Source organism: Rhipicephalus microplus, chromosome 6 (genome assembly GCF_043290135.1).
Source record: "Rhipicephalus microplus isolate Deutch F79 chromosome 6, USDA_Rmic, whole genome shotgun sequence".
NCBI classification, from domain to species: Eukaryota; Metazoa; Arthropoda; class Arachnida; order Ixodida; family Ixodidae; genus Rhipicephalus; species Rhipicephalus microplus.
The window spans coordinates 151,434,457-151,459,593 of record NC_134705.1 but is presented as its reverse complement, the minus strand read 5'-3'; the positions used below and the strand labels follow the sequence as shown (position 1 = coordinate 151,459,593).

Genomic DNA, 25,137 nt, shown 5'->3' with positions numbered 1-25,137 from the left:
AAGTTGGCGGGGAGATAGATAGACTGATAGATAGATAGATAGATAAATAGATAGATAAATATAAATACGTGTAGTTTGCAACAAAAACGATACGCAGGCAATTAAACTATTAGGTAAAAAGTAAATTACCTCAAAAACGAAGTTTCAGGCACCTAATCATGTTTTGTGGCTGCGGGATATTTCTGAGTATTAGGATATTTTTCAAGTGTTGGCAAATATAGAACTGTGTGGGTTTCCTTGCTTTCAAATATTGTTTGGTACCAAAATTTATTTTGCGCACCACACTATCATGATCGTTGCGGTGACAGCACCTACGTCACATCCTCATCTTATGCGCGTAGGACTTCTTGGATCGCATCATGTGAAAATACTGAGAGTAGATTTGGACATGTCCGATTCAATGAAATCAAGGACACAGTTGGTTCAGTAAGGTGTTTATTTTTATCGTCCGAAGCATTTATTCCGGACGGTGTACGAGTTTCAAAAGACGTCATGATTCGTTTTCTGTAAACAAAAAAAAATGCCAGTGGTTATTCAATGCTCAAGGTTGGACACAATGGGGAGGCTTTATGCCCCGTAATTAACAACAAAAGAGAAAAGAAAAATATCAGAAATGTATGGAGGTTAACAAGACTAAGTCCAGTTTGCTACTCAACGCGGGGAGAGGGTAATGAAAGAGAAAAGGAGAAAGAGAGGAGAAAATACACATTGCGTATAACACGCACACCGCACACAAAGTTCAGGTTTTATAGGCGGTCACCCAGTGGCGTAGTCCTCAAAAATTGTAGAAGGGCTCGTGTGGCTTTCTGAGCTGAAGTACGTGAAAACTACGCTTCCAAGCTGTTCTCCAGAGTAAAGGGTCGATCATGCAGCTTCCTTAGGGCACACTGTAGAGTCTGGCAATCTTCTTCAAAGTCTCCACAATGACGGAGGACATAGTCGAGAGTTTCTACACAATGGCAGTTATCACAGTTGGGGGAGTCAGCCATACGAATGCGGTGACCTAATAAATTGGTGAAGGCAAAGCCGACTCACAACAATACAGGATTGTAGCGTCCCAAGGCAAAGTATTTGATGACAGCTGTAATTAAAGGAATGAAGCCAGGTTCTGTGTTGCGTCGAGTAGAATTTAGTAGAAGATTCCAATGCATAAGTGTAGTACTATGCGCGATGCGGCGAAGTTCTTTTGCAGCATCAACCTTTGACAGGGGTATGAGCAGTGTGGTTGCTCCATATTGGGTACAACGAGCAGCGTTGTCGACGAGGTGGTTACTACCAATCCTACAGGGACCAGGCGCCATTGAAAGATTATGTCATCTCATTTGTTAGTGGCGCGATGACAGATTTTATTGATTTGAGATACCATCTGATAGTAGTTCTGGCGTCGTAGACTTTTCATACATTTAAGGGCCGCCTTGGAGTAGCAGAAAATAGCCCATTTAGCAGGGGATTCTCGCATAACAAATATGATAGCGGTTTGAGGGGCGGCAAGCTCGGAGTCCATATGTGTTGTGACGGGTGGAGTTTCAAACTTGACAATGCTTGACTGAAATGAAATCACAACAGTGCCCGTCCAACTTCCCGACATTGCACCGTCCGTATAGATATGAGTTCGGTTTTCAAATTTTATATGCAGAAGGTCTAATGAGATCTAATTGAGGGCTGCAGATGACAGGCTAGCCTTTTCGGTTATCCTCAGGACTTCAAGGTGTACAGGGGGTCTTTGCAGGCACCTCTCCGGGCAAAGTGATGTGATTGCGGGTGAGAACTTCCTGGGGATAAAATGCCGCTTAGCCGCCACCACTCTAAAGAACACTGCCTTCGGTCTTTTCGGTAGCAGGCTAGCAAGGTGGTGGTTAGGCAGTCTGAATATATGGCGAATGTGCGCCCGGAGTATGTCGACTGTTATATAGGTCGTAATCGGGTGGTCTTTGGCAATGGCGATAGTTGTGACCGTGTTTGCACACCTAGACAATCCCAAGCATGTGCGAAGAACTTGGCCTTCAATGTTTTGCAGGAGCCGGATGTTGGTTTTTCCGGCATTTGAAAGCATGGGTGTGCTATACTAAAAATACCCCCCTCTCTACAGTTCGAGCATGGCTGACATGGACGTTTCCCAAGTTTTACCGGCTAGAAATTTTATTATATGGGTGGTAGAGCTGAGCCTATTCAAGTGCGCGATGTGAGCATTCCACGAAAGATCTCTTTCAATAATGATGCCCACAAATTGATGACGTCTCGTATACGAAATTCTGATATTCTCGATGGAAACAGGATACCAGAACATCACCTTGCGAGTGAATGCAACTAAGGCGAGTTTCTCGGAGGAAATTCTTAGCCCTTGAGCACGGAGATACTTCGACGTTGTTATCGCTGCTTTTTGAAGCCTTGCCCGCACTTGGGGTCACGTCACTGCTGAAGCCTAGATGCAGATATCGGCGTACACAGAAAGGTTGACTGATCGAGGCAGAACTAGGGCATTCCCAATAATTGTGAGGTTAAACAAATTAGGGCTGTGGGACGGCACGACAGTTGTAATGGTTGATGGTGCTGCCTTTTGCAGTCCGCATAAAAAATGTTTCTTCAATAAGTAGCTCTGAATTCATTTAAACATTCTTCCATCGATTCCACTAATTTCAAAGGCATCGAGAATGGTCTCGTGCATTATGTTGTCGTGGACTCCTTTCCTGTCGGGGAACATAGTAACGAATATGCGCGTGAGGGATTTCTGTTATTGGACTGAGGTCAGAAAGTCGATGACATTGTATATAGAAAAACGGCCTTGTCAAAAACCAGTCACAGCTTCTGGATATATATTGTAGCGCTCAATGTACCATTTGAGGCGTGTGAGGACCATTCTTCCTATTACTTTTCTCACACATCTGGACAGCGCAATAGGTCAGAATATCTCGAGGTCAAACGGCAATTTTCCAGGCTTGAGGATTGGTACTAAACGGCTGGATTTACACCTATCAGGAATAACGCCATCAGTCCATAACTGGTTGTAGCATTCCATAAGTGGGTCCCGGCCCCGTTCTCCAAGATGGCAGAACGCAGAATACGTGATGCCATCCGGCGCACGTTACCATGAACCCCTGCAAGTGGCTAGGTACGCGACCAGTTCCCGAGTGAGAAACGCACATTTAGTTCAGGGACGCGCGCTAGAAGAGCATCGCCAAGAACCTCATCACTAATGGTGACCACATCACCCGCTATTCTCACGCAGAAATCTTCGGTAATGTCACCTTTAAGGTGGCCTTGCTGGGCACCCAGTGTGCTGAAGGGATGTCGTTGTTATGGATACGACCCAAGGTCTGTACCGCTCGGCGTATAAGGAACATCGGTTTGCGAGGATCGAGTGATTCTCAAAATTTCCTCCACCGTTGGCCCTCCAGCTTCTCCATTCGCCGTTGGATTTTCTTTTGTAAAGGTCGAGCATATCTGAGTTCATGTATTGAATTAGTGCACATGTACCTCCCCTCGAGCCACCTCCGAATTGTATGTAATGGCTCAAGTACCACATGAAAGTCTGTGCACTTTGATGTGGGCGTAGTGGTGCTCTTAACCACTTCCATAGCATTTTCAATTACCTCCTCCAGGCCGAAAGTGACACCTTGACATGCCTCATCCACCTTCGTCATACACATTGACCAATTGACTTTTCTGTAAACTGAATAAGAGGAATTTCCAAAACTTGTGAACTTCAATTACGTTGAAATATGGTTACTACCATGACTCTCAGTATTTCTGACCCATCGTCAGCTTTAGAGAGTTGCTGTGACACCAGCGACAAATCCAAACAACTGCTGTAACTAAAATTACTTATTTATGTTGAACTGCCGTCATTCATAATGTGAATATCGTGGCGTGAGGCGAAGTGAGCAAGTTTGCGGCCGCTAAAATCAACTTTGGTGCTACCCCAAAAAACATGATGAGCATTGAAATCCTCAGTGAAAATTCAGGCACCAGGCGTAGTTGTCAAGATGTCATGCAGTCTTTCATCGTAGAACTAAACAAACGGAGAGGTGTAAGCTCCAATAAACCTGAAGGCTACCTCCTGTTTTGTCACGCGGAGGTACACGTATTGATTTCCGTTGTGGGGCTGCACCAACTGCGGAATGTAGGTTAGATCTGAGTGAATATATTGCCACGAACGAAATTACAGACAGCGACGAATTGCCGTCTTGCTCGCCCCCCGACCAGGAAGCAAAAGCCCTGTTTTTGCTCTACTTCCAAGCGATGTCATGCTACCGTTATGGCTCATACCCATTACCTATGACATTATTCCTTCTCCATGAAAAGCATCGTCTCGATGCTGGTGATGAGCGTTGAAAAAAATGAGAAAGAAAAGGCGCTACCATGGAATCTAACAACTACGTCGTAAGGCAAAATAAATGGGGTGGTGTCAAAGAAGTACTCAATAAAGAAAGAAGTTAGGACACAACACAATCAAAAAGAAACAAAAGTGACAAAAATAGTCATTGCACGGTAAGTCAGTCCACGTTAGATTGGTGAGGCGAGAAATGTGGCTTCAGCCTTGACACATGCACCACATCACTTTGTGGAAACCGACGGAAACGTCTTGAGGTGCCCTCAGGGAGAACTTCGTATGTAACGTCACTGAGTCGCCGTAGAATTTGTACGGGCCGAAGTAGCGCCGCAGCAACTTTTCAGAGTGACCACGCTGTCGGATAGGTGTCCACACCCAAACATCATCGCTTGGTTGGAAGAAAACCTCTCGGTGTGTATGATTGTATCGGCGTGCGTCGGCAGTTTGGCGAGCATAAATATGGTGTCGGGCGAGTTTACGGGCCTCCTCGGCGCGTTGAGCGAACAAGGCAGCGTCCGCGTTGAACATGCAAAGGTTGTTAGGAAGGAGCATTGCGTCGAGCATTTTAGTGACCTCTCGACCATGAACTAAGCGAAATGGGGTGAAACCTGTACTCTCTTGGACTGCTGTATTGTAAGCGAAAGTTACGTAAGGGAGTATATCATCCCAGTTCTTGTGATCAACGGCCACATTCTTTGACAGCATATCTGCAATGGTCTTGTTCAACCGTTCAGTGAGTCCGTTTGTTTGGGGTGATAACCCGTGGTTTTCCGATGTTCTGTACCACTTAGTCTTAGCACTTCTTGAACCATCTCTGCGGTGAAAGCTGTACCACGATCAGTAATTATCACAGCTGGTGCTCTGTGACGAAGTACGATGCTGGTGGCGAAAAAGTGGGCGATTTGGGCTGCGGTAGCTCTGGGCAGCGCCTTTGTTTCGCTTTAACGCGTTAAATTATCGGTGGCAACCACAATCCACAGGTTTCCAGACGAAGACGTGGGAAACAATCGGAGCAAGTCAATGCCAATTTGATGAAACGGTGTTTTCGGCGTGGCTATAGGCTTTAGTAGTCCTGCTGGTCGGACACGTGGAGTCTTATGGCTTTGGTAGTGGCGGCATATGCTGACGTACTGCTTGAATGTCTTCGCGAGGCGTGGCCAGTAGTATGACCGGCAACTTCTTTACAATTTGCGCGTGTAGCCAAGGTGTCCGCATGATAGTTCGTCGTGACAAGCATGTAAAATATCGCCCCGAAGCGAGGTCGGCGCAACCAGTAGGTAAGTAACCTGGGTATGGTCGAAATTTTTTTTATAGAGGACTCCATTCCTGATGCAGAACGAGGCAAGGGAATGTGCAAAATTTCGAGGAAGGCTGCGTTTTCGGCCTTTGAGGTAGTCAATCAGTGGGCTTAGCTCACTGCCATCGCGTTGTTGTTGAGCCAAGTCGGTTGCTGATGTAGAGGAAAGGAATGTATCATCCTCTTGAACGTCTGCGTTAGTACTTCCAGTTGGCGCACGTGATAGACAGTCAGTATGTGTGTTTGCGTCCTGACTTGTGAATGACCGCAACGTCAAATTCTTGTAGTCGAAGGATCCACCGTGCTAGACGACCGGAAGGATCTTTGAGGTTGATGAGCAAGCATAAAGAATGGTGGTCGCTAACTACCCTGAATGGTCGACCGTACAAATAAGGGCGAAACTTTGTTATAACCCAAACAACGGCTAAGCAATCTTTTTCTGTTGCAGAGTAGTTTTTCTCTGCGGGTGATAGTGTTCGACTTGCATAGGCAATAACACATTCTACGCGATTTTGCCATTGAACCAATACAGCTCCAAGTCCGACATTGCTGGCATCCATGTGTAGCTCTGTGGCAGCGTTGTCGTCAAAGAGACCGAGTACAGGTGGGGCTTGAAGATGGTTTCGTAGCGTGTCAAAGGCGTGATGCTGATTATGACCCCAAACAAACGGTACGCCGTCTTTTGCAAGTTCATTTAGTGGTTCAGCGATTTTAGAAAAGTCTTTGATGAAGCGTTTGCAATATGCGCACAGTCCCAGAAATCGGCGGATATCGCGCTTGTTTGTTGGAATAGGAACTGCGGCAACAGCTTTCGTTTTCTCAGGTTCTTGGTGTATAAACCGGCGTGGCTGACAACGTGACCAAGAAATTTCAGTTCCTCGAAAGCAAAGTGGCATTTCTCAGGTTTGAGAGAAAGTCCAGCTGTTCGAATTGCCTGAAGAACTGCCTGTAAGCGCTGGATGTGCTGCTCAAACGTGTCCGAGAAGACGACCGCATCGTCAAGGTAGACAAAACACGATTGCCATTTTAGCCCAGAAAGAACCATGTCCATCATTCCTTGAAAAGTAGCTGGCGCCAAGCCTAAGCAGAAGGGAAGGACGTTGAACTTGTAGAGTGTGTCAGGAGTAATGAAGGCGGTCTTTTCGCGGTCACACTCATCAACAGAAATTTGCCAATACCAGCTGCGTAGATCCATCGAAGAAAAGTAAAGAGCGTTGCGAATGTGGTCCAGCGAGTCATCTATTCGTGGTAAAGGATAAACGTCTTTCTTAGTGATCTTATTCAACTTTTGGTTGTCGACGCAAAATCGCAGGGTACCATCTTTTTCTTTACTAACACAACAGGGGACGCCCAAGGACTGGTCAATGGCTGGATGATATTGTCCTTGAGCGTATGCTGGACCTGTTGGCGTATAACGTCTTATTATTTTTGAGAGACTTTGTAGGCGTGCTGTCGAAAGGGTCTCTTGGTAGGCTCGGTGATGATACGATGCTTGGCAAGCGGTGTTTGGTTCACTTTTGAAGTCGTAGCGCAGCAGTCCCAAAATAAGTCTAGTAGCTTCAAGAGACGTTCCCGTTGTACGAATGGTAGACCCTGGTTTACGTCGAGAGTGCTTGCGAATGTCATGGCGGAATCGTCGCACGACAAAAGAGCAGGTAATGTTGAGGCCCCGGTACGTCGGCAATATCTTCAAAGTATGCAGTCGCGGTGTGTTTGGTAAGGTGGCGATACTCCTCGCTGAAATTCGTCACTATTAGGCAAGCCTGCTTCCTCTTGTGCTGAACAATGCCTCGGGCAACGAAGATTTGTTGTGCAAAAACTAGAAACAAATTTCCTTCTGCGATTACAGCGTTGGAGACGTCTTAGTCACCTTCAACGTTGATAAAGAGGCTTCTGCGGGGAGGCATAGTATGAAATTCGGAGAATACACGTAGGGCAGCCTTCGATAACTGGGTGTTTCTAGGTTCAGGATGAAGCGGGTCCTCGAACGATGCCTGCAAGTCTCGTAGGTCAATAATTGAACCGTGTTCGCGAAGAAAGTCCAGTCCCAGAATGAGTGGATGGGAGCACACAGGCAATACGAGGAAAGATTCTGTGAACGTCGAAGCATGCACTAGAACACGGGCTGTGCACATTCCAGTCGGCGTGACGAGGTGACCCCCTGCCGTGCGCAACGGGGGTCCTTGCCAAAGAGAAGTTACATTCCTCATTTGGGATGCCAGGGCGCTGCTCATAACCGAATAATCGGTGCCGGTGTCGACAAGGGTGTGACGACGTGATTATCGACGTGTACGTTGATGTCGGCGGAAACAGTCTTATGACTTTCGGAAACGACTGGAAAGTCAGAACGGTCTTCGTCGGGTCTTCGCGTCGAAGGAGGCTCTTTGACAGTTCAATGGGACGCGGCTTCACCCCCAGGAGCCGCGGTCTCTAGTTTCCCCTATGGGGACTCGGTGACCGGCCTCTGCATTGAGCATAAAATGACGAGGAAATGCTAGGTGACGTGGGGCAGCGAGGTAATGGTGCTCGTGATTGGGGGCGTTACCCAATGCGAGGAGCTTGCTGACCCGTAAGGTACGCTTCGGTGTCGCGGGGACGCTCACCGTAACGCGGGCACCGCACATCAGGGTGAAAGCCACGGAGACCAAGTTGGCGGTACTGGCAATCGCGGTAGATGTGACCCGCTTCGCCAGAGTGATAGCAGAGTGGACTGTTATCTGACGTACGCGACACGTTGGCCTTTGTGGCGTTCTGCAGCGATCCAGACGGCTGATAAGTTTGTGCCCTCGGAAACCTTGAGGCAAGTAGCGGAGTCGAAGAGGTGCCCTGGAATCGATAGCTAGCCTGATCCATTTCCGCATGATGGAATCAGGAGCATGTGGTGCAGGAGATCGCAGAGCCACCGCATAAGTCAGCACAGGGGCCTCAGGTCTTGTTGGCGCGAGTGGGGTGACCACCTGTCAGATCTCGTTTCGGATTAGGTCTGCTAGAGCATTTACGGGTGGTTGCGGGGTCCCGCTGCTTGAAGTTGGCGAAGCTCGTCCCGCACGACGCTTCTTATGAACCCTGCGAGGGCATGCCTCTCGCTGTCAGCCCCGATAGAGCATGCAGCAGTGGTCACGTCGTGGCGTTCATACTGTGAAGACCGATGTTGGAAAGCACGCTCCATTGTGGTTGCCTCATTTATGAACTCAGCCACAGTCGTAGGTAGATTGCGCACGAGTACGGCGAAGAGCTGCTCTTTTACCCCACGCATTAAATGCCGCACCTTCTTTTCCTCGGACATTGCAGGGTCGGCACACTTGAAGAGCCGAAGCATGTCCTCGACAAACATCGAAACTCTCTCATTAGGTCGTTGGTTCCGAGACGAGATGGCCTGCTCCGCTCTCTCTTTCCTTTCAGTGCTGCGGTACGCATCACGAAACTGTCGGCTGAACTCTTGCTACGTCGCAAAGAAACCATCGTGATTCTCATACCACGTTTTGGCAGAGTCTTCTATCGCAAAGTAAACTCTCCACAGCTTGCGAGCTTCATCCGATTCATTGATGTTGGCAACTCGATCGAAGTGGTCAAGCCAGTCATCAACATCCTCATAATTGTCTCAATAAAATGAGCGTGGTGATTGCGGCGCATGAAAAACATGCGGGAGAAAAGAATAGGCGTCGTTGGTTTGACTCACCTGGTTGGTAGTCGAAGTTGCCATTTCATCTTGAGGGAGAGGACCGTATACGGGAGATAGTCCTCGCAGGCGGCGACTGCTTCTTGCCGTGGGAGCTGTAGCTGTCTCCGAGTAGCTCGGTGTGTCGGCTGAAAATCTGAGCCGAGGCGCATTTACCCAGCACCTCCACCAGTGCCACGAACGAAGTAACAGACAGCGACGAATCAACGTCTTGGTCGCCCCCAGACCAGGAAGCAAAATCCTCTTCTTTCTCTATTTCCAAGCGATGTCACGCTACCGTTATGGCTCATACCCATTACCTGTAACAATATAAAATTACTTCGCTGGGTTCACAACAAGTAGATGAGGTGATGGATTCGTACCCAGAGAGCTTGATTGCTTGTGATAGGCTTGGTTCGTATAGTACTATTGTAGGCAATTTATTGCAAAAAACATACCAGCAAAAACAGGAAATCCATGATTTTAGTCCTCTGGCATTCTACTAGAAAACCGTCGCACTACGCACCTCATCGCGGAATGAAGGCGGCGGACGAGCCATTGTGTCTACGCAAGGTTGGCAAGCACTGGACTCAAAGCATCCAGTACTTGCACTGCGCATCGTGCTGTTGGGGCGTTTATGTCACCTACAAGGATTTTTATTGCATCGATGAGAGACTTGATCATCGTCAAAAATTTATGTTCACGCCCTAGAGGCTCATCTGGGCGAGATGCAGAGCGTGGTGCTACCGGTGCACTTTGCACCTTATCCACAGTAGTTATTCGTGGAAGGGAGGGTCATGCTTTTTCCACAATCTACTTTTCGCGTGTAGTATTCGCAGTGCACGTGTTGTTTTTTGCGGCGTTGCTAACGATGTAGATTCCACCGAAAAGGGCTTTGCTACAAGCATGCTGCGGTACGTAGACTTTCTTGGTGAGCGTCTACAACGTAAACAATGTCGCCTGACTTCAGCAGCTGCTTTCCAGTGAGTCAAATGGTCCCAGACCATTTTCTGCAAAACCGAAATTTCTTGCCTTATTTTCGAACACTTCTTTGAAGAGATGTCATGGGGTCCTTGGCAATTCGGGCAGTGTTAAGATGCAGCCTTACAATGTTCGGCCAAATGTGTTGACCCGCAACGGGAACATGTTGCAGAATTTCCACAGATGGCGCTCACATCACCAAATTTCGGACATTTTCGGCACTGAGGCGGCTTACGAACAAAGGTTCGCAGAGCACGTCTAAAATTACCCACCTTACATGTGATGGCAGACTATCACTCTTAAAATCAATATTCATGCATCGGGACTTTCCGAAAGTCCAAACACTGTTTCTGCCGACATTACCGTACACATCGATAATCACGTCGTCACTGCACTCGTTGACACCGGTGCCGATTATCCTGTTTTGAGCAGTGCCCTGGCATCCACACTGAGACAAGTAACTTACCCTTGGCAATAACTCCCGTGGCACACTGCAGGTAGCCACCTCGTCACGCCAACTGGGATGTGCATGGTCCACGTTCCAGACTGTGCTTCGATGTTCACAGGGGTTTTGCTCGTATTACCTGCGTGCTCCCGTCCGCTCATCCTGGAACTGGATTTCCTTCGCGAATACAAAGTAATCATTGACTTATGAGACTTGCAGGTGTCGTTCGAGGGCCTGTTACATCCTCAACTTGAGCACACCAACTTATCGAAGGCTACCCTAGGTGTATCCTCCGAATATGTTACTCTGCCTCCCCGCAGCGGCTTCTTTGCTAGCGTTAATTGCGACCAAGACATCTTCGATGCTGTAATTGTGGAAGAAAATTTGTCTATATTTTTCGCACAACAAATCTGAGTTGCCTGAGGTATTGTTAAGCACAGGAAGAGGCAGGCTTGCCATCTAACAAAATATCGCCATCTTACAGATACACTCCGATCGCATACCTTGAGGATATTGCCGACATCCTTGGCTCCTCAACATTAGCTTGCCTTTTGTCGTGTGACATTTCCGCCATGACATTCACGAGCACTCTCGACTATAACCAAGGTCCATCGTCAGCACAACGGGAACGTCTTTTGGAAATACTCGCCTCATTTCGGGACTGCTTCGCTACAACATCAAAAGGGAACCAAACACCACTGGCCAAGCATCGTATCATCACCGAGCCTATCGAGTGACCCGTTCGACAAAACGCCCACAGAGTCTCGCAAAGAGAACAAGACGTTAACATAAACAAGTTCAGTACATGCTCAAAGACGATGTCATACAACCATCGACCAGTCCCTTGGTGTATCGTGTTGTATTATAAAGAAAAAAAATTGGCGTCTCCCACGTATAGTGGGAATCGTTGATATGCGAAGCACGAACGAGAAAGTTTATATGTCACTTTAAAATCAGCACAGTGTTACAAGGTGTGAGTAAATGATGCCGTACATGTCTTCCATGTCATGAGTATCATGTTTGTATGTGTTGTTTAGCTTCGTCATCTACTCACGTCACGTGATACCAAATTTATTATATGTGGAGCTAGCAAACCTACCGCGAGCACGCTATGAACGTGGTATGTTGTCATGTTTTCACATGACACACAGGTCAGGGTTAGGATATTTTCACCAGTCATATACTTTTGTCATTCCATGATGTCACGTAGCACCAAATTTGTATATGTGGAGCTAGCAAAACGGCCGCGATCGCATCATGAAGGGCCCGATATACTTCAATGTAGGGTTGACGCGCGTGCACGCTGGGCCCAGCGGCGCTACGTTAGCCAAACACGAGCTTTCTATAGTCTGACAATAGGCGCGACCGGTGCGACCAGCGTCCATCGGCGCTGCTGCTGCTGAAAAACATTTATTTACAGATGTTATTTACAGGGAGGGTGGGAACGGTCCTTAAGGGGCCGCCCCGTACAAACACTAGGTGGGCTCCCTCTTACGGGAGCCCATTGGTGTTGGCCGCGGCCCGGGCACGCTCGACCAGGGCCCGTTGGGCCGTCAGGTCAGAGCAGCCGAGCAGGGCTGCCTCCCAGTTCTCCCGCGAAGGGTTGGGTAGTGGGGTAACGTTTGGGGTTTTTTGGCATTCCCAGACCATGTGGAAAATGTCAGAGGAATTTTCCTCACAATGCGGGCACTTCCCCGTGCATGCGGGGTCAAAGTGTTTTATGATTGCCGGGCACAATAGAGTTTTAGTGTAAAGGCGAAGGAGGATTCGCTCCTCCGCCTTCGTGAGGGCCTTACAGGGTTTTGGATAGACGTTATGGCCGGATTGATAAAATTGTGTGATCTCCTTAAAGGTGTAGGCAGGATTGGGTTCGAGTTCCGGATCGGTAGGGGACGAGGATGGTGCCCGGAGAGTGAGCGCTCGGGCAGCGGCATCGGCCGTCTCATTACCATCGAGGCCCGTGTGAGCCGGAGCCCATATGATCGTTCGGTGCGCGGGGGCACCTAGGTAGCTGCTATTCTGCAATATTTTATAAGCACGGTACGGAATGTATCCCTGTTCATTATTGCGACAGGCACCCCTTGAGTCGGTGATGATGACCCTCGAGTCCTGATCTGCGGCGGCTTGTGCGATGGCGATCTCCTCCGCGTGCGTAATGTTATGTGCACGGAATGTGAGTCCGTTTACAACGGTGTTTTGGTGGACGACCGCAGCCGTATACCAACCACCGTGGTGCGGGCCGGAGGCGTCCACATAGAATACCCCGAATTTGTGGCCGTAGTGTCGAGCCAAGGGTTCCGTTTGCGCGAGGCGTCGGCCAGTGTAGTCGTCTCGGGTCATGTTAGCCGGAAGAGGGCGCACGTGCAAGGAGTATCGCCAAACTTCTGGAATACGTACGCGCTCTTTCGTGTGTATTGAGTGATTGATGTGTAGCCAGGCAAGGAGGCGGCGACCCGACGGTGTTTTAGAGAGTCTAGTATATTGGTTTGTCAAGTGCGCCTCTCTCAGCTCCTCGAAGGTGTTCACCATTCCCAAGCCCAAAAGGCGCTGGTTAGAGGTGCTGACAGGAAGGTCGTGGGCGCGCTTGTAGATTTTGCGGAGAATGACTTCGAGTGCATTCTCGTCGGATTTGCGTAGGTGGAGGTATGGAGCCGAGTACAGGACTTGGCTGGTTACGAATGCATGTGCCAGCCGCAAGGCATCTTTGCATCGTAACCCCCCGCGCTTGTTGGAAACCCGGCGGACCATCCGGCCCACCTGGTCCCCCACCTTACGCAATTTGGCCAATGTTGTGTCTGCTCTTGGATTTTTGTGTGTAAAAAGCCCCAGTACTCTAATCTCATCGCGTTCGGGTATTGGTCCACTGTGAAGGGAGAGGTCGATCTTTGTGGTGCACTTTGGTGAGGGGCGTATGTGCACGAATTCCGATTTGGACGGGGAGCACTGAAGGCCGCAGCGACGGGCATAGTCATCCACGATGTCCGCCGCTTGCTGCAGGCTTGCCTCCATGTCTCCTGCCGAGCCGTGTGACGCCCATATGGTGATGTCGTCGGCGTACAGCGCATGCTGTATGCCTTCGACTTTCGCCAGCTGAGCGGGGAGTCTCATCATTGCCATATTGAATAGGAGGAGCGAGAGGACCGCTCCCTGCGGAGTCCCTCTCGTGCCTAATCGGTAAGGGCCGTGTTCAATGTCCTGAATCTGAATGTATGATTGTCGGTCAGTGAGGAATTGTTTAATATAGTTGAAAGTGTTTTGGCCGCAATTTACCTGTGAGAGATGTGTTAGAATAATTTCGTGGAACACGTTATCAAAGGCCCCCTTCAGATCCAAAGCGAGCACAACTTTGTCATTCAGGGGATACTCGACTGGATCGAGGATCTCATGGTCGAGCTGAAGCAAGACATCTTGCGTGGACCGGTGTGGGCGGAACCCGAACATGGTGTCTGCAAATGCTTTTTTGCTCTCCAGGAACGCGGACAACCTGTCGCGCACCATCGTCTCCATTAATTTTCCCACACAAGAAGTAAGGAAGATGGGGCGGAGGTAGTCCGCGTTAATGGCTTTGCCCGCTTTGGGTATGAAGGTGACCAGGGCGGTCTTCCACTCAATTGGTAGGCTTGTTTTCCCGATCCAAATGGAATTGATGTAGGCAAGGAGCATGGTGTAGGCCAAGTCAGGAAGATTGGCAAGTAATTTCACGGTAAGTTTATCCCTTCCCGGTGCCGTTCCTCGCCTCATTTTTGCTAGGGCTGCCTTCAGGTCGTGTAACTGGAACAGTTGATCCAGCTCCGCGTTCTCGGTACCTGCATACGAGTACGCCGGCTCTTGGGAGTCCTGCTGAGTGCATAGATAGTGGTCTCGGAGTTTACATGCCAATTTGGCTGTGTCTCCGTCGAAGCTGTGAAATGCTCGTTGCAGATGCTTTTGTGTCTCTGTTCGAGTTTGGGTCGGATCAATCAAGGCGCCGAAGAGGCGCCAGGTACTCCGGCTGGACATTTGTCGAGCGGCCGTGTTGCAACGGTCCTCCCAGTTAGAGTCAGCGAGCTGGGCCGCGTACTCTGCTGCTCGCTGGGTGAGCTCAGCGATGCGAATTTTGAGCTTTCGGTTGTGTTTTTGCCGGCGCCATCGGCAGACGAGGCTGCGCCGGGCCTCCCAGAGGTGAAGGAGATGGTTATCCACCGCCGGAGTCGCCTCGGAGAGTTTAATTTGCGTTTCTGTGGAGCGTAATGAGGAAACCAGTTGCTGGGACCAAGCATGGTATCCTTGCTCCTCAATGGGTGTCGAATTGGCGTATATTTGCCGAAACTTCGTGTAATCGGGTAATTTTGCCTCTCCGTAGGGTCTTGCCAAAGGGTATGTGCGAATGGTGGTGTTGAGTATGCAGTGGTCGCTGCCGAGGGTCTCTTCAGTGTTGACCCAATCCGCATACTGAATGTTTTTTGTGAGGGTAAGGTCCGGACATGTGTCCCGGGTCACGGAGTTACCCACGCGACTTGGATATGCAGGGTCGGAGTGAAGAGTTAGGCCCAGCTTGGACATAAGTTCCGCCAATTTACGTCCATGTTTGCTCTTCACGTGCATACCCCCAGAGTGTGCTGGGGGCATTAAAATCACCCACAATCACCAGAGGGTCCCTGCCCGCAGCCTTTAAAGCGCGGCTAAAAAGGTCTGCGAATGTAATGTTGCTTAGTTTCGGTAAACAATAAATGTTTAGCACGTGCAGTGGCGGGTCCTGTTTACGCAGCGGAAGGAGTGTCAACATCACGTACGAGAAAGCTGGCTTAAGGTCGAGATCAACTAGGTTGGCCGTATAATTTTTGTGCACGCAGATGCAAGAGAAAGGGTCCTGCTGAAACGTAGTATAGTTTGTGAGTGTGGCAGCACTCCCTGGCTCTTGGAGGGCTACCACAGCAGGAAGGTTTTGAAATGCTGCGAGGAAAAGCCGGAGGTTTGCGCGCTTAGTGTGAGCCTTAAAGCCCCGACAATTCCACTGGGTGATTTGGATGGGAGTGGCTGTATTGGATCGTTGGGACTTCCGAATTCTAAGGGTGCCCACCATGGTCAGTGGAGTTAACGAGCGATTGCAGTGGCGGTGCTCCCGAGCCAGCACTCGCGGGGAGGGGGGTGTCCTCAATTCCGGAGGCGGAGCAGCTGTCATCATCCTCAAATTTGATCTGTCGTCGAAGCGTTTTAAGGTACCGGCCGGACACGTCCTTAATTGGGCCGGCTCGTTTGGTGAAACGCGCAACTTGTTGGGCTATCAGGGTAGGGATAGTTTCTGTCATTTTAGCAATGGCGGCGTTTACAGCCGCTGAGATTTGGGTTTCGAGGACAGTTATACGGCTGTCCATACGGACCTCAAGGGTGTTCACACGTGCCTCGAGTGCGGCAACCGCGTCTGCCGCCCCGCCCCGGTCTCACCCTCCATTACCTCTACTGCGGGGGGGAGGAGGAGGGGAGACTAGTTGGGTCTGTTTGGCCTCGGCTTCCGCTAGTCTTTTCTGTAACGCTTCGATTTGTGCCTGAAGTTTGGCAATAATATTTTGGTCGGCGTTACGCGATGAAGAGGGGATGATAGGGGGGGATGAGGAGGCAGCTCTACCCGTACCACCCACCTGCTTTCCGTATTTTACGGCGTTGGCCCATGGTCCGGCTTCGCCGCATGGTTGCGCCGTCGGCTGCTTTTCGGTTCCTCCAGTAGGGGAAGCGGGCTTGTCTGTCTTGGCGACTTCCCGGCGTGGTGGCTCACTGGGAGTCTGATCTTTGCGTCGTTTCTTGGACGCCCTTTTTGACTTTCTGCCCTGTTGTGCGGCCACCTTGGAATTACGGTACTTGGCCGTACATGCTCGAGAGTTTGTGGCGTGTGCTCCACCGCACACAGAACATACGGGTACACATTCATGAGGGGCCCGCACCCCCTCCTGCACAAGCGGAACCTGCTGTCCACACAGGCCACACGTATCCGGTCGTGGGTTGGGACAAGTGTCCATCCGATGGCCGACGACACCGCACTTGCCGCAGGCCGAGATCGTCCGGTAGTAGGGTTTGACGGGGATCAGCATTGCGTCGTAGTGAACAAAGCGTGGCTTCTCCTTGCCGGCGAAGGTTACACGCGCCTTGTTCGATGTGCCAAATTTACGCACCTCGACGATAGTGCCTGACCTCCAGCGTACGCTCTCTCGGAACGTCTCCGTCGTATCTGTGTTGCGGACTGCGATAACTCCGTGGCAGACATTGCTACCATCTTGTCGCAGGTACCCGTTGAGCAGAACCTGCCTGTGCTCGATGTTTACCGCGAAGTCCCCGATCATTTTGTCCGCCGTGTCAGGGTCCGGGGTGTAAATCCCGATCAAATTTTGTTCTCTCGATGGAATAACTGTCAGCGTCTCAGCTCGCTTGGGCCCGAGGTATGCCTTAAACGCAGTCCCGTACCAGTTCTCTGAGAAAGCATCATGCAATGAGATGCACTCTCGTGGCTTTGCGACTATTACATAGTCGTCCGGACTCGGTTTCGGAAACGGGCGAGGCTTCCATTTGGTGAGAAACTTGCCCTTACGTCCCACAGCGCGCGAAGCGGGAGGCTGCGTCTTGTCAGCTGGCGTGCCGGATGCCGAAGCAGCGGCGGACGACGCCTTCTTGGCGTTGGCTTGCGAGCGGCGTTCCACCGCGTCGTTGAGAGCTTGGCTTCGAAGCGCGCGATGATGTAGGACGTGCTGCGCTTCGGCTCCGCTGATTTTCGGCTGGAACCACGGGCAACTTCACAGTACCCCGTCAAGACCAACATCAATCGTTTCGGCAACTCACAGGCAACACGTGGATACCAGTGTCATCCAGGTGGGCCCGTTTTTGACAACTTTACGGCCGATCATCACGCGACCACGTTGGCGACGCCGTTAGGCCAAACGGCGACGCCAACGCCCGGCGGCGTGGGACCGGCTTTCCGAGACAACATGGACGCTACTCTCATGCAGCGTGGATACGACCCGTGTGCCATGACGTGGGAAACGATTACGATTTCCATCGGCGCGGCCCGACGGTTACCGGCGCGAAATGCAATTTCGAGCCGATGCATCACTCAGATAACACTGCGTCTCCCTCTTTTCGTGACAGAAAGACGCCGGGCACGCTGAAACGCGCATGCGTCAAAGCAACGCAGCGCGGTGTGCGCCTGCGATTATAAGGCAGGACCGGTGCCTGGCGTGGCAACGCCGGTGCGACCAGACAAAATGAACGCCGGTGAGCGCGCGCACTGTGTCACGTCGAATTGTATTGGCGCCTTTACTGTGGCATGTAGTCATGTTCTCACATGAAACACATCTCATGATTATCATGTTTGCACCAGTCACACACTTTTGTCATTTATTGACGTCACGTAATACCAAACTTGGCATATGTAAAACTAGCGAAACTGCCGCTAGTGCATTATGAAAGTGGCATGTAGCCATGTTACATGATACGCATGTCGTGAATATAATGTTTGTATGTGTTGTATAACTATGTCGTCCAATTGCGTTAAGTAATACCAAGTTTGGTGAATGTGAATATATTGAATTATCCGCGAGCCCATCATGAGCGTAGAATGTAGTCATGTTGTTACATGACACGCATCACATGTTTATTATGTTTGCACCAGTCACATGCTTTCGTCATCCCTTCACGTACTGTAATGCCAGACTTGGTATATGTTACGCTAGCGAATCGACTGCGACCGCATCATGAGCTTCGCATGTAGTCATGTTGTCACGTGACACGCGTCTCATGATTTTCATGTTAGGGTCTGTCCCTTGTAATTGCAATGCAATCATGTTATACCATATCAGGTTTGAAACATTCCATGTGAACGAATTCCCCACAAGAGCTGCAAGACAATGAAATATAAATCATGACGTTCATGACATTCGTCATGCTTTCCATGTTATAACTAGGTAAATATGTTCTTCATACAATCATGTTATGCCATACCTAGTTTGAATATCGATACCGTTATCCAAACGGTCAGGAGGGCTAAAAGTCGTAAGCAGCTAGATAGATAGATAGATAGGATAGAATAGATAGATAGATAGATAGATAGATAGATAGATAGATAGATAGATAGATAGATAGATAGATAGATAGATAGATAGATAGATAGATAGATAGATAGATAGATAGATAGATAGATAGATAGATAGATAGATAGATAGATACGCGCGAAATCACCGAAGTTCACTAAGAAATGATTTTGCGTCGACTACGAAAAGTTGAATAAAATCACGAAGAAAGATGAGTACCTTTTACAACGAATAGATGACTCACTGGACCGTATTCAGAATGCTTGTTACTTTTCTTCCATGAATCTACGCAGCGGGTATTCGGAAATTCCGTCGATGAGTGTGACCAGGCAAAGACCAACTTCATTACTCCTGACAGACTCTATGAGTCTAAAGTCTTTCCTTTCGGCTTATGCTTGGCGCCAGCTATTTTTAAATATTGATGGACACGATTCTTTCAGGGCTAAAATGGCAATCATGTCTCGTCTAGCTCGACGATGTGGTCGTCTTCTCGAACACGTTTGAGCAACATGTCCAGCACTTACAGGCAGTTTTTCAGGTGATTCGAACAACTGGACTTTCTCTCGAACCTGAAAAATTTCATATTTCCTTCGAGGAATTCAAGTTTCTTAGTCGCATTGTGAGCCATGCCGGTATACACCCAGACGCTGAGAAAACGAACGCTATTGCCGCATTTTCTGTCCCAATGAACAAGCGCGATCTCCGCTGATTTCGGGACTGTGCGCATATTACAGACGCTTTGTCAAAGGTTTTTAAAGCCACTCAATCTCTTAAAGAAGTTACAAAAAACGGGGTACCATTTGTTTGGGGTAAGGATCAGCGTCACATGCCTTTGACACTCTACGCAATCATCTCCAAGCCCCTCCAAACTACACACGGATGCCAGCAACGTCGGACTTGGAGCTGTACCGACTCAATGGCAAATTGATGTAGAGCGCGTGATTGCCTATGCAAGTCGAACATCATCATCCACAGAGAAAAACTACACTGCAACAGAAAAAGAGCGTTTTGCCGTTGTTTGGGCTATAACGAAGTTTCGGCTTTACTTGTACGGTCACCCATTCTGAGTAGTTAGCGGCCATCATTCATTAGGCTGGCTCGCTAACCTCAAAGATTTTTCGGGTCATCAAGCACGTTGGAGCCTTCGGTCGCAAGAATTTTACACTAGAATCATTCACGAGTCAGGACACAAACACACCGCTGCTCATTGTTTCTCACGTGCACCAATCGGAATTACGAACGCTGATGTTGAAGAGGACGTTACATTCCTTTCCTTTGTATCAGCAACCTAATTGCTTCAACAACAACGAGACGACATGGAGCTATTCCTGCTTATTGACTACCTCGAAGGCCACAAAACAGTCTTCCTAAAAATTTCGCACGCTCACTCATCTCGTTCTGCATCAGGGATGGAGTCCTCTATAAGAACTTTGACCATACGCAAGCTACTTACCTACTGGTAGCGCCGACCTCAATTCGTGATGATATTTTACATGCTGGTCATGAAGAATTATCCGGAAAGCTTGGCTACATGCGCACCTTGGAAAGAATGTGCTGCTCCAACTACTGGCCATGCCTCGCGTAGACAGACAAACAGTACGTCCGCACATGCCGCGGCTGCCAACGCCGTACGACTCCATCTGTCCGACCAGCAGAACTATTACCGCCTATCACCACACCGAAAACACCATTCTATCAAATCGGCATAGGCTTGTTCTGATCGTTTTTTACGTCTTCGTCTGGAAATTGGTGGATTGTGCTCACCACCGATTACTTAACGCGTTACAGCGAAACAAGGCCCGGCCCAAAGCTACCGGAGCTGAAATCGCCCAGTTTTTTGCCACCAGCATCGTCCGCCGTCACGGAACATCACTCGTTCGTATAACCCCCTTTTTATCGTAGAACCGCTTTCACCGCAGAGATGCTTCAAAAAGTGCTGAGACTTAGTGGTACCGAACATCGGAAAACCACTGGTTATCACCCCTAAACAAATGGACTCACTGAACGGCTGAACAAGACTACTGCAGATATGCTGTCAAAGAATGTGGCCGTTGATCACAAGAACTGGGATGATATACTCCCTTACGTAACTTTCGCTTACAATACAGCAGTCCAAGAGAGTACAGGTTTCACCCCATTTCGCTTAGTTCATTGTCGAGAGGTCACTACAATGCTCGATGCAATGCTCCTTCCTAACAACCTGTGCATGGTCAACGCGGACGCTTCCTTGTTCGCTCAACGCGCTGAGAGGGCCCGTCAACTCGCCCGACGCCATATTCAGGCTCGCCAAACTGCCGACGCACGCTGCTGCAACCTTCGACACTGGGAGGTTACCTTCCAACCAGGCGATGAAGTTTGAGTGTGGACCTCCGTCCGACAGTGTGACCACTCTGAAAATTTGCTGCGGTGCTACTTCGGCCCGTACAAGGTTCTACACTGACTCAGTAAAGAAACGTACGAAGTTCTCCCAGAGGGCACCTCAAGGCATTGCCGTCGGCTTTCACAAAGTAATGTGTTGCATGTTTCAAAGCTCAAGCCATATTTCTCGCATCGTCAATCGAACGTAGACTGACTTTTAATGTCATGACTACTTGTTTTCTTTTTTTTCATGACTTTTTATGTGTTTTGTGTCCTAGCTTTTTTTTATTGAGTACTTCTGTGACAGCAGCTCATTCTTCTTGCCTTACGACGCAGTTGTTGATTCTACGGTAGCGTCTTTTCTTTTTTTTTAAGTTTTTTCAACGCTCATAATCAGCATCGAGACGATGCTTCTTGAAGAGAGGGAATATTTCATATGAAAATGGGTATTAGCCATTCACTGTGGCGTGAACTGTTTGAAAGTGGAGGAAGAAGAGATCGTTGCGTCTTGGACTGGTTCTTGGCAAGCGTCAACTCCTGGCCGTCTCTGCTATTTCGCTCATGGCGATATTTAGAACTACGAGATAAAAAATTGGGGAACCCTTAAGCTTCGCCTTTAATAGTTCAACACGATAGTGGAATCTGACCCCTAGTGCGCCCTTAAACCACTAAGTGCATACTTATTATTAAGTTTTGTTACACACTCCGCACACACACACACGTACACGTGCACACACAAACGTGCGCACGTGCAAGCGCGGCGTATCTGTAAAGGTACAGGTTTCCGATCAATTCCCCAGAACATTTATTACAACTTCAAGAAAATACTGTACAGTGATATAGTCATGTGGTTCTATATTATGAACTGCGTATCGGAGTGACTCTTGCATACATAAATGGTCACGTTCTGTCGTCCGTTTTGCGTTAGCTATATGGCAATCTTTCGACTTGTTCTTCTGGAGTCGTCCTCCGGCAAAACGCAACAAGCATCGCCTTATGGTTGGTGAAATGGCAACTGCAGCACTTCAATTCTTCAATGGTGTCTTGAGAACGAAAAGCTAAATTTATTTAAGTGTTGCGGTTTGTTGAAATGGCATTTATTTGAAGGGGCATGAAGAGTCCTACAGTGCCTCACAGATAACAGTACAATATCTAGCGCTTGCTGTTTGTTTGATGAACACCTCTAAAGAGGCATGATATGTTTTCCGCTAGATGAACATAGTTGTCCATTTTTGGAGCTATTTAAAAATTCCTGTGTGTTTTCGCGGCGATGGCTGCACTATCCGGCTTATGTAGTTTTATGGCCTCTCCGATGCGCCTACAAATCGACGAATGGGTTCGTTTCCGTTGTGACACCTGTCGAACAAAATGCGTTAAGGAGACTCCTTACACTACATGTTATTTACGTAGTGTTCTTTCCCGAAGCAGCCGCAAGTAACATCGTGGCTTCTTGGTGAGACACCTGCTTTCCACGCGAACGGCCTGGGTTTTATCCTCAATTTGAACGAAGATTTTATTCTTTATTCTATTTGCAGCTTGCTCGATTTTTCGCTTACGGACGCTTTTTCGTTCACAAACAACGGGTGCCGACGCCGACGGTGGAATTTCTGCGTCACGAGCCCTCTAACGCTATCGCGTTAAAGTTTTTTTGTTAACCAGCACGAAGTACTCTTTGTTTATTCTGTCATATCACTCCAATTGTTTTTATTATGAGGTTTACCATATAACATAAAAATGCGTGGAAAGACGGGACAAAAAGAATAACTGATCAGAAAAAGGATTGCATGCGTAACGTATGCGTCATGTGCATCGTGTCAAGAAGTGAATGACTGATTGATTTATACGTTAGGTTTAACGTCCCAAAACAACCTTGGGCCGGATTCACAAAACTCACTTACGAATACATTTTTGCGCAAGATAACTTTTGTTGCGTAAGTCGATTCACGAAACGAAAAAACGTCGTAAGAGGCCATCGTTGTCACATCGGCCGCTGCAAATAAAGCGCGCTGTGACGGCCCGGGAACATGTCAGCGATGGTGATGCAGTTGCTATATTTGCTTACGTCACCGAAAAGTGCTCGTAAGTGGATTCACGAAGCGAAATTTTGCGTAAAAACAGCATGGCTGAGAGAAAATCCTAAGAGTGGTCCAGACCACTCTTAGGAACAATGTGGCTACTTAGAACCTGCTGCCGCGGCGGTATACTTTGGTGCCCTGGCTGGTTTTTAGTTAATTCACGCCCATTAAGGGCTGCCAGATGGCTGCTGGTGCGTTTTTATTTCTTTCAGCGCTTTGAGCTTCGCGTGTTGTTTCCCTTGTACGCAGTGGATGATGTTGACAATCACCATCGTCCAATAAGTTCGAAGTCGCAGTAATTGGATAATTCTATTGGGCGTCAATGGCATAAAACTACGCATGTAAAGATTTGTGGTTGGATGAAAACCAATGTGATACGTGAATGGTCGGTGCATTCGAACGCGGCATGGCATAGGATCAACCTTATTTGTTATGTTGTTGTGTTGCACCCCATCTCATTCAATTAAAAGTGCGACTCCAGATCCTTGCCTCATTGGTGGAAAATACCACCAAAGAGGTTAATGGGAGCTCATTCTTTTCACGCTATTGGAAATAAAAATGAGAGGAATTTTTCAGTGAGTGGTTCATAAAGTTTGTGCTCTAGTGTACTTTCATTGGCTCTAACTGTCCAATGGTTGCGATCTCTGAAATACAGCTGTCGATACACCTTGCGACGATCTGGAACAAAGCGTACTTTGTAAACCAAAGCGTATTAGGGGTGCGCGTGATTACGCATGGAACTACAAACAAATCATGCATCTTCACCTTCACTGTTCAGACACCGATATGGTCGTGATAATATGGCAAGCAATCGGAATGAAATGACCCTAGTAACTTTGTATGACACCGAAAATATGCAAATCCTCACGATTATGGAGCAAACCTTGGCTGAATTCAACCCTGCGTCAATTACCAGCCATTTAACTTGGCGCACGAACATCATTCAAAGGTAAAGCGAGCCACCGACATGTATTTTGTGCGACGCAGCGACCACTTGACCTGAGAATAATAGCGTTGCGAAGGCGAATCCCCTGTCGCATGCTCTGATCGAAGCAGACGACAAACGCGAGCAGACGACGGCTTGGCCGACAGGCACAGCTTGTGATCGGTTGTGAAGCAATATCCTCTACATCAGCTCACTCCGTGACGTTGCCAAAACACTTCTTTCATCTGGCACGCCTGCCCTGTTCGTCATATCACCCCCTTCGCACATAAGAGAAATTTTTTTCACGCCGTGAAAATAGTGCAAGTACTTTCTAAGAGCTTTCTTATGTGCTGCGCAGTTAATGAAAACAACATGGCGTCGTAAACAGAATATCGGTCGGTGCGACTTTCAGCAAACGCTTCTCGCACGAGTTACTTCAGCGTTTGACCGGATGTGTTGTGATTACAGCAGCTCTTTCGATGCGTGTAAGCAGCGCGGAAAGCTGTGGCAATGCAATGGTGTACGGTGAAGCGCAGCGAAGCCTGTGCGTCGGTGTGGTTATCAAGCGGGGATCGGCGTCGATGTATCGACGGCAACTAGCTCTCGAGAAGCCTGCAATGTGTGTTTGTGTGCTGGTAACAGTTCGTTCGCTTGACTTTCCAGTCTGTCAGTTGGGTGCTGTGCGACATTTTGGATTGACAGCGTTTTGACACGTTACTTGAGTGACCCCAAGTACGTACGGAAACGTATGAACTACGCGCTCGGTTCTTGCTTCGCCACTAGTTAGCCCGTACGCTTCTATTTACTTGAGAGCAATGTACTGTTCGGGAGTGAAACGATGTTCGTTGTGAACAGTGGTGCTGTGTTGACGTTCCAAGACTTGTGAACAAGTTGTGCTCGTGTGACCGAAAATTGAAAGACAGCGTTGATAACTGTTTTGCCCTGCGAAGTTGTGATGGGGCAGCTTGGCGCTTTTGTTTGTTAAGTCGTCACTTCTCCTTTTTGTGATAACCA

At 48.6% G+C, this 25,137-nt stretch overlaps 1 long non-coding RNA gene across 2 annotated transcripts in view; it reads right to left on the bottom strand.

Annotated features, from left to right (window-relative positions):
• Positions 1-418: 418 nt before the first annotated feature.
• LOC142765004 (uncharacterized) overlaps positions 419-25,137 on the bottom strand; it is a 48,233-nt gene continuing 23,514 nt past the window's right edge. For both annotated transcript variants that reach the window (XR_012884008.1, XR_012884007.1), the window contains exon 3: positions 419-504. This is a non-coding gene — a long non-coding RNA (uncharacterized LOC142765004). The remainder of the gene's footprint in view (positions 505-25,137) is intronic.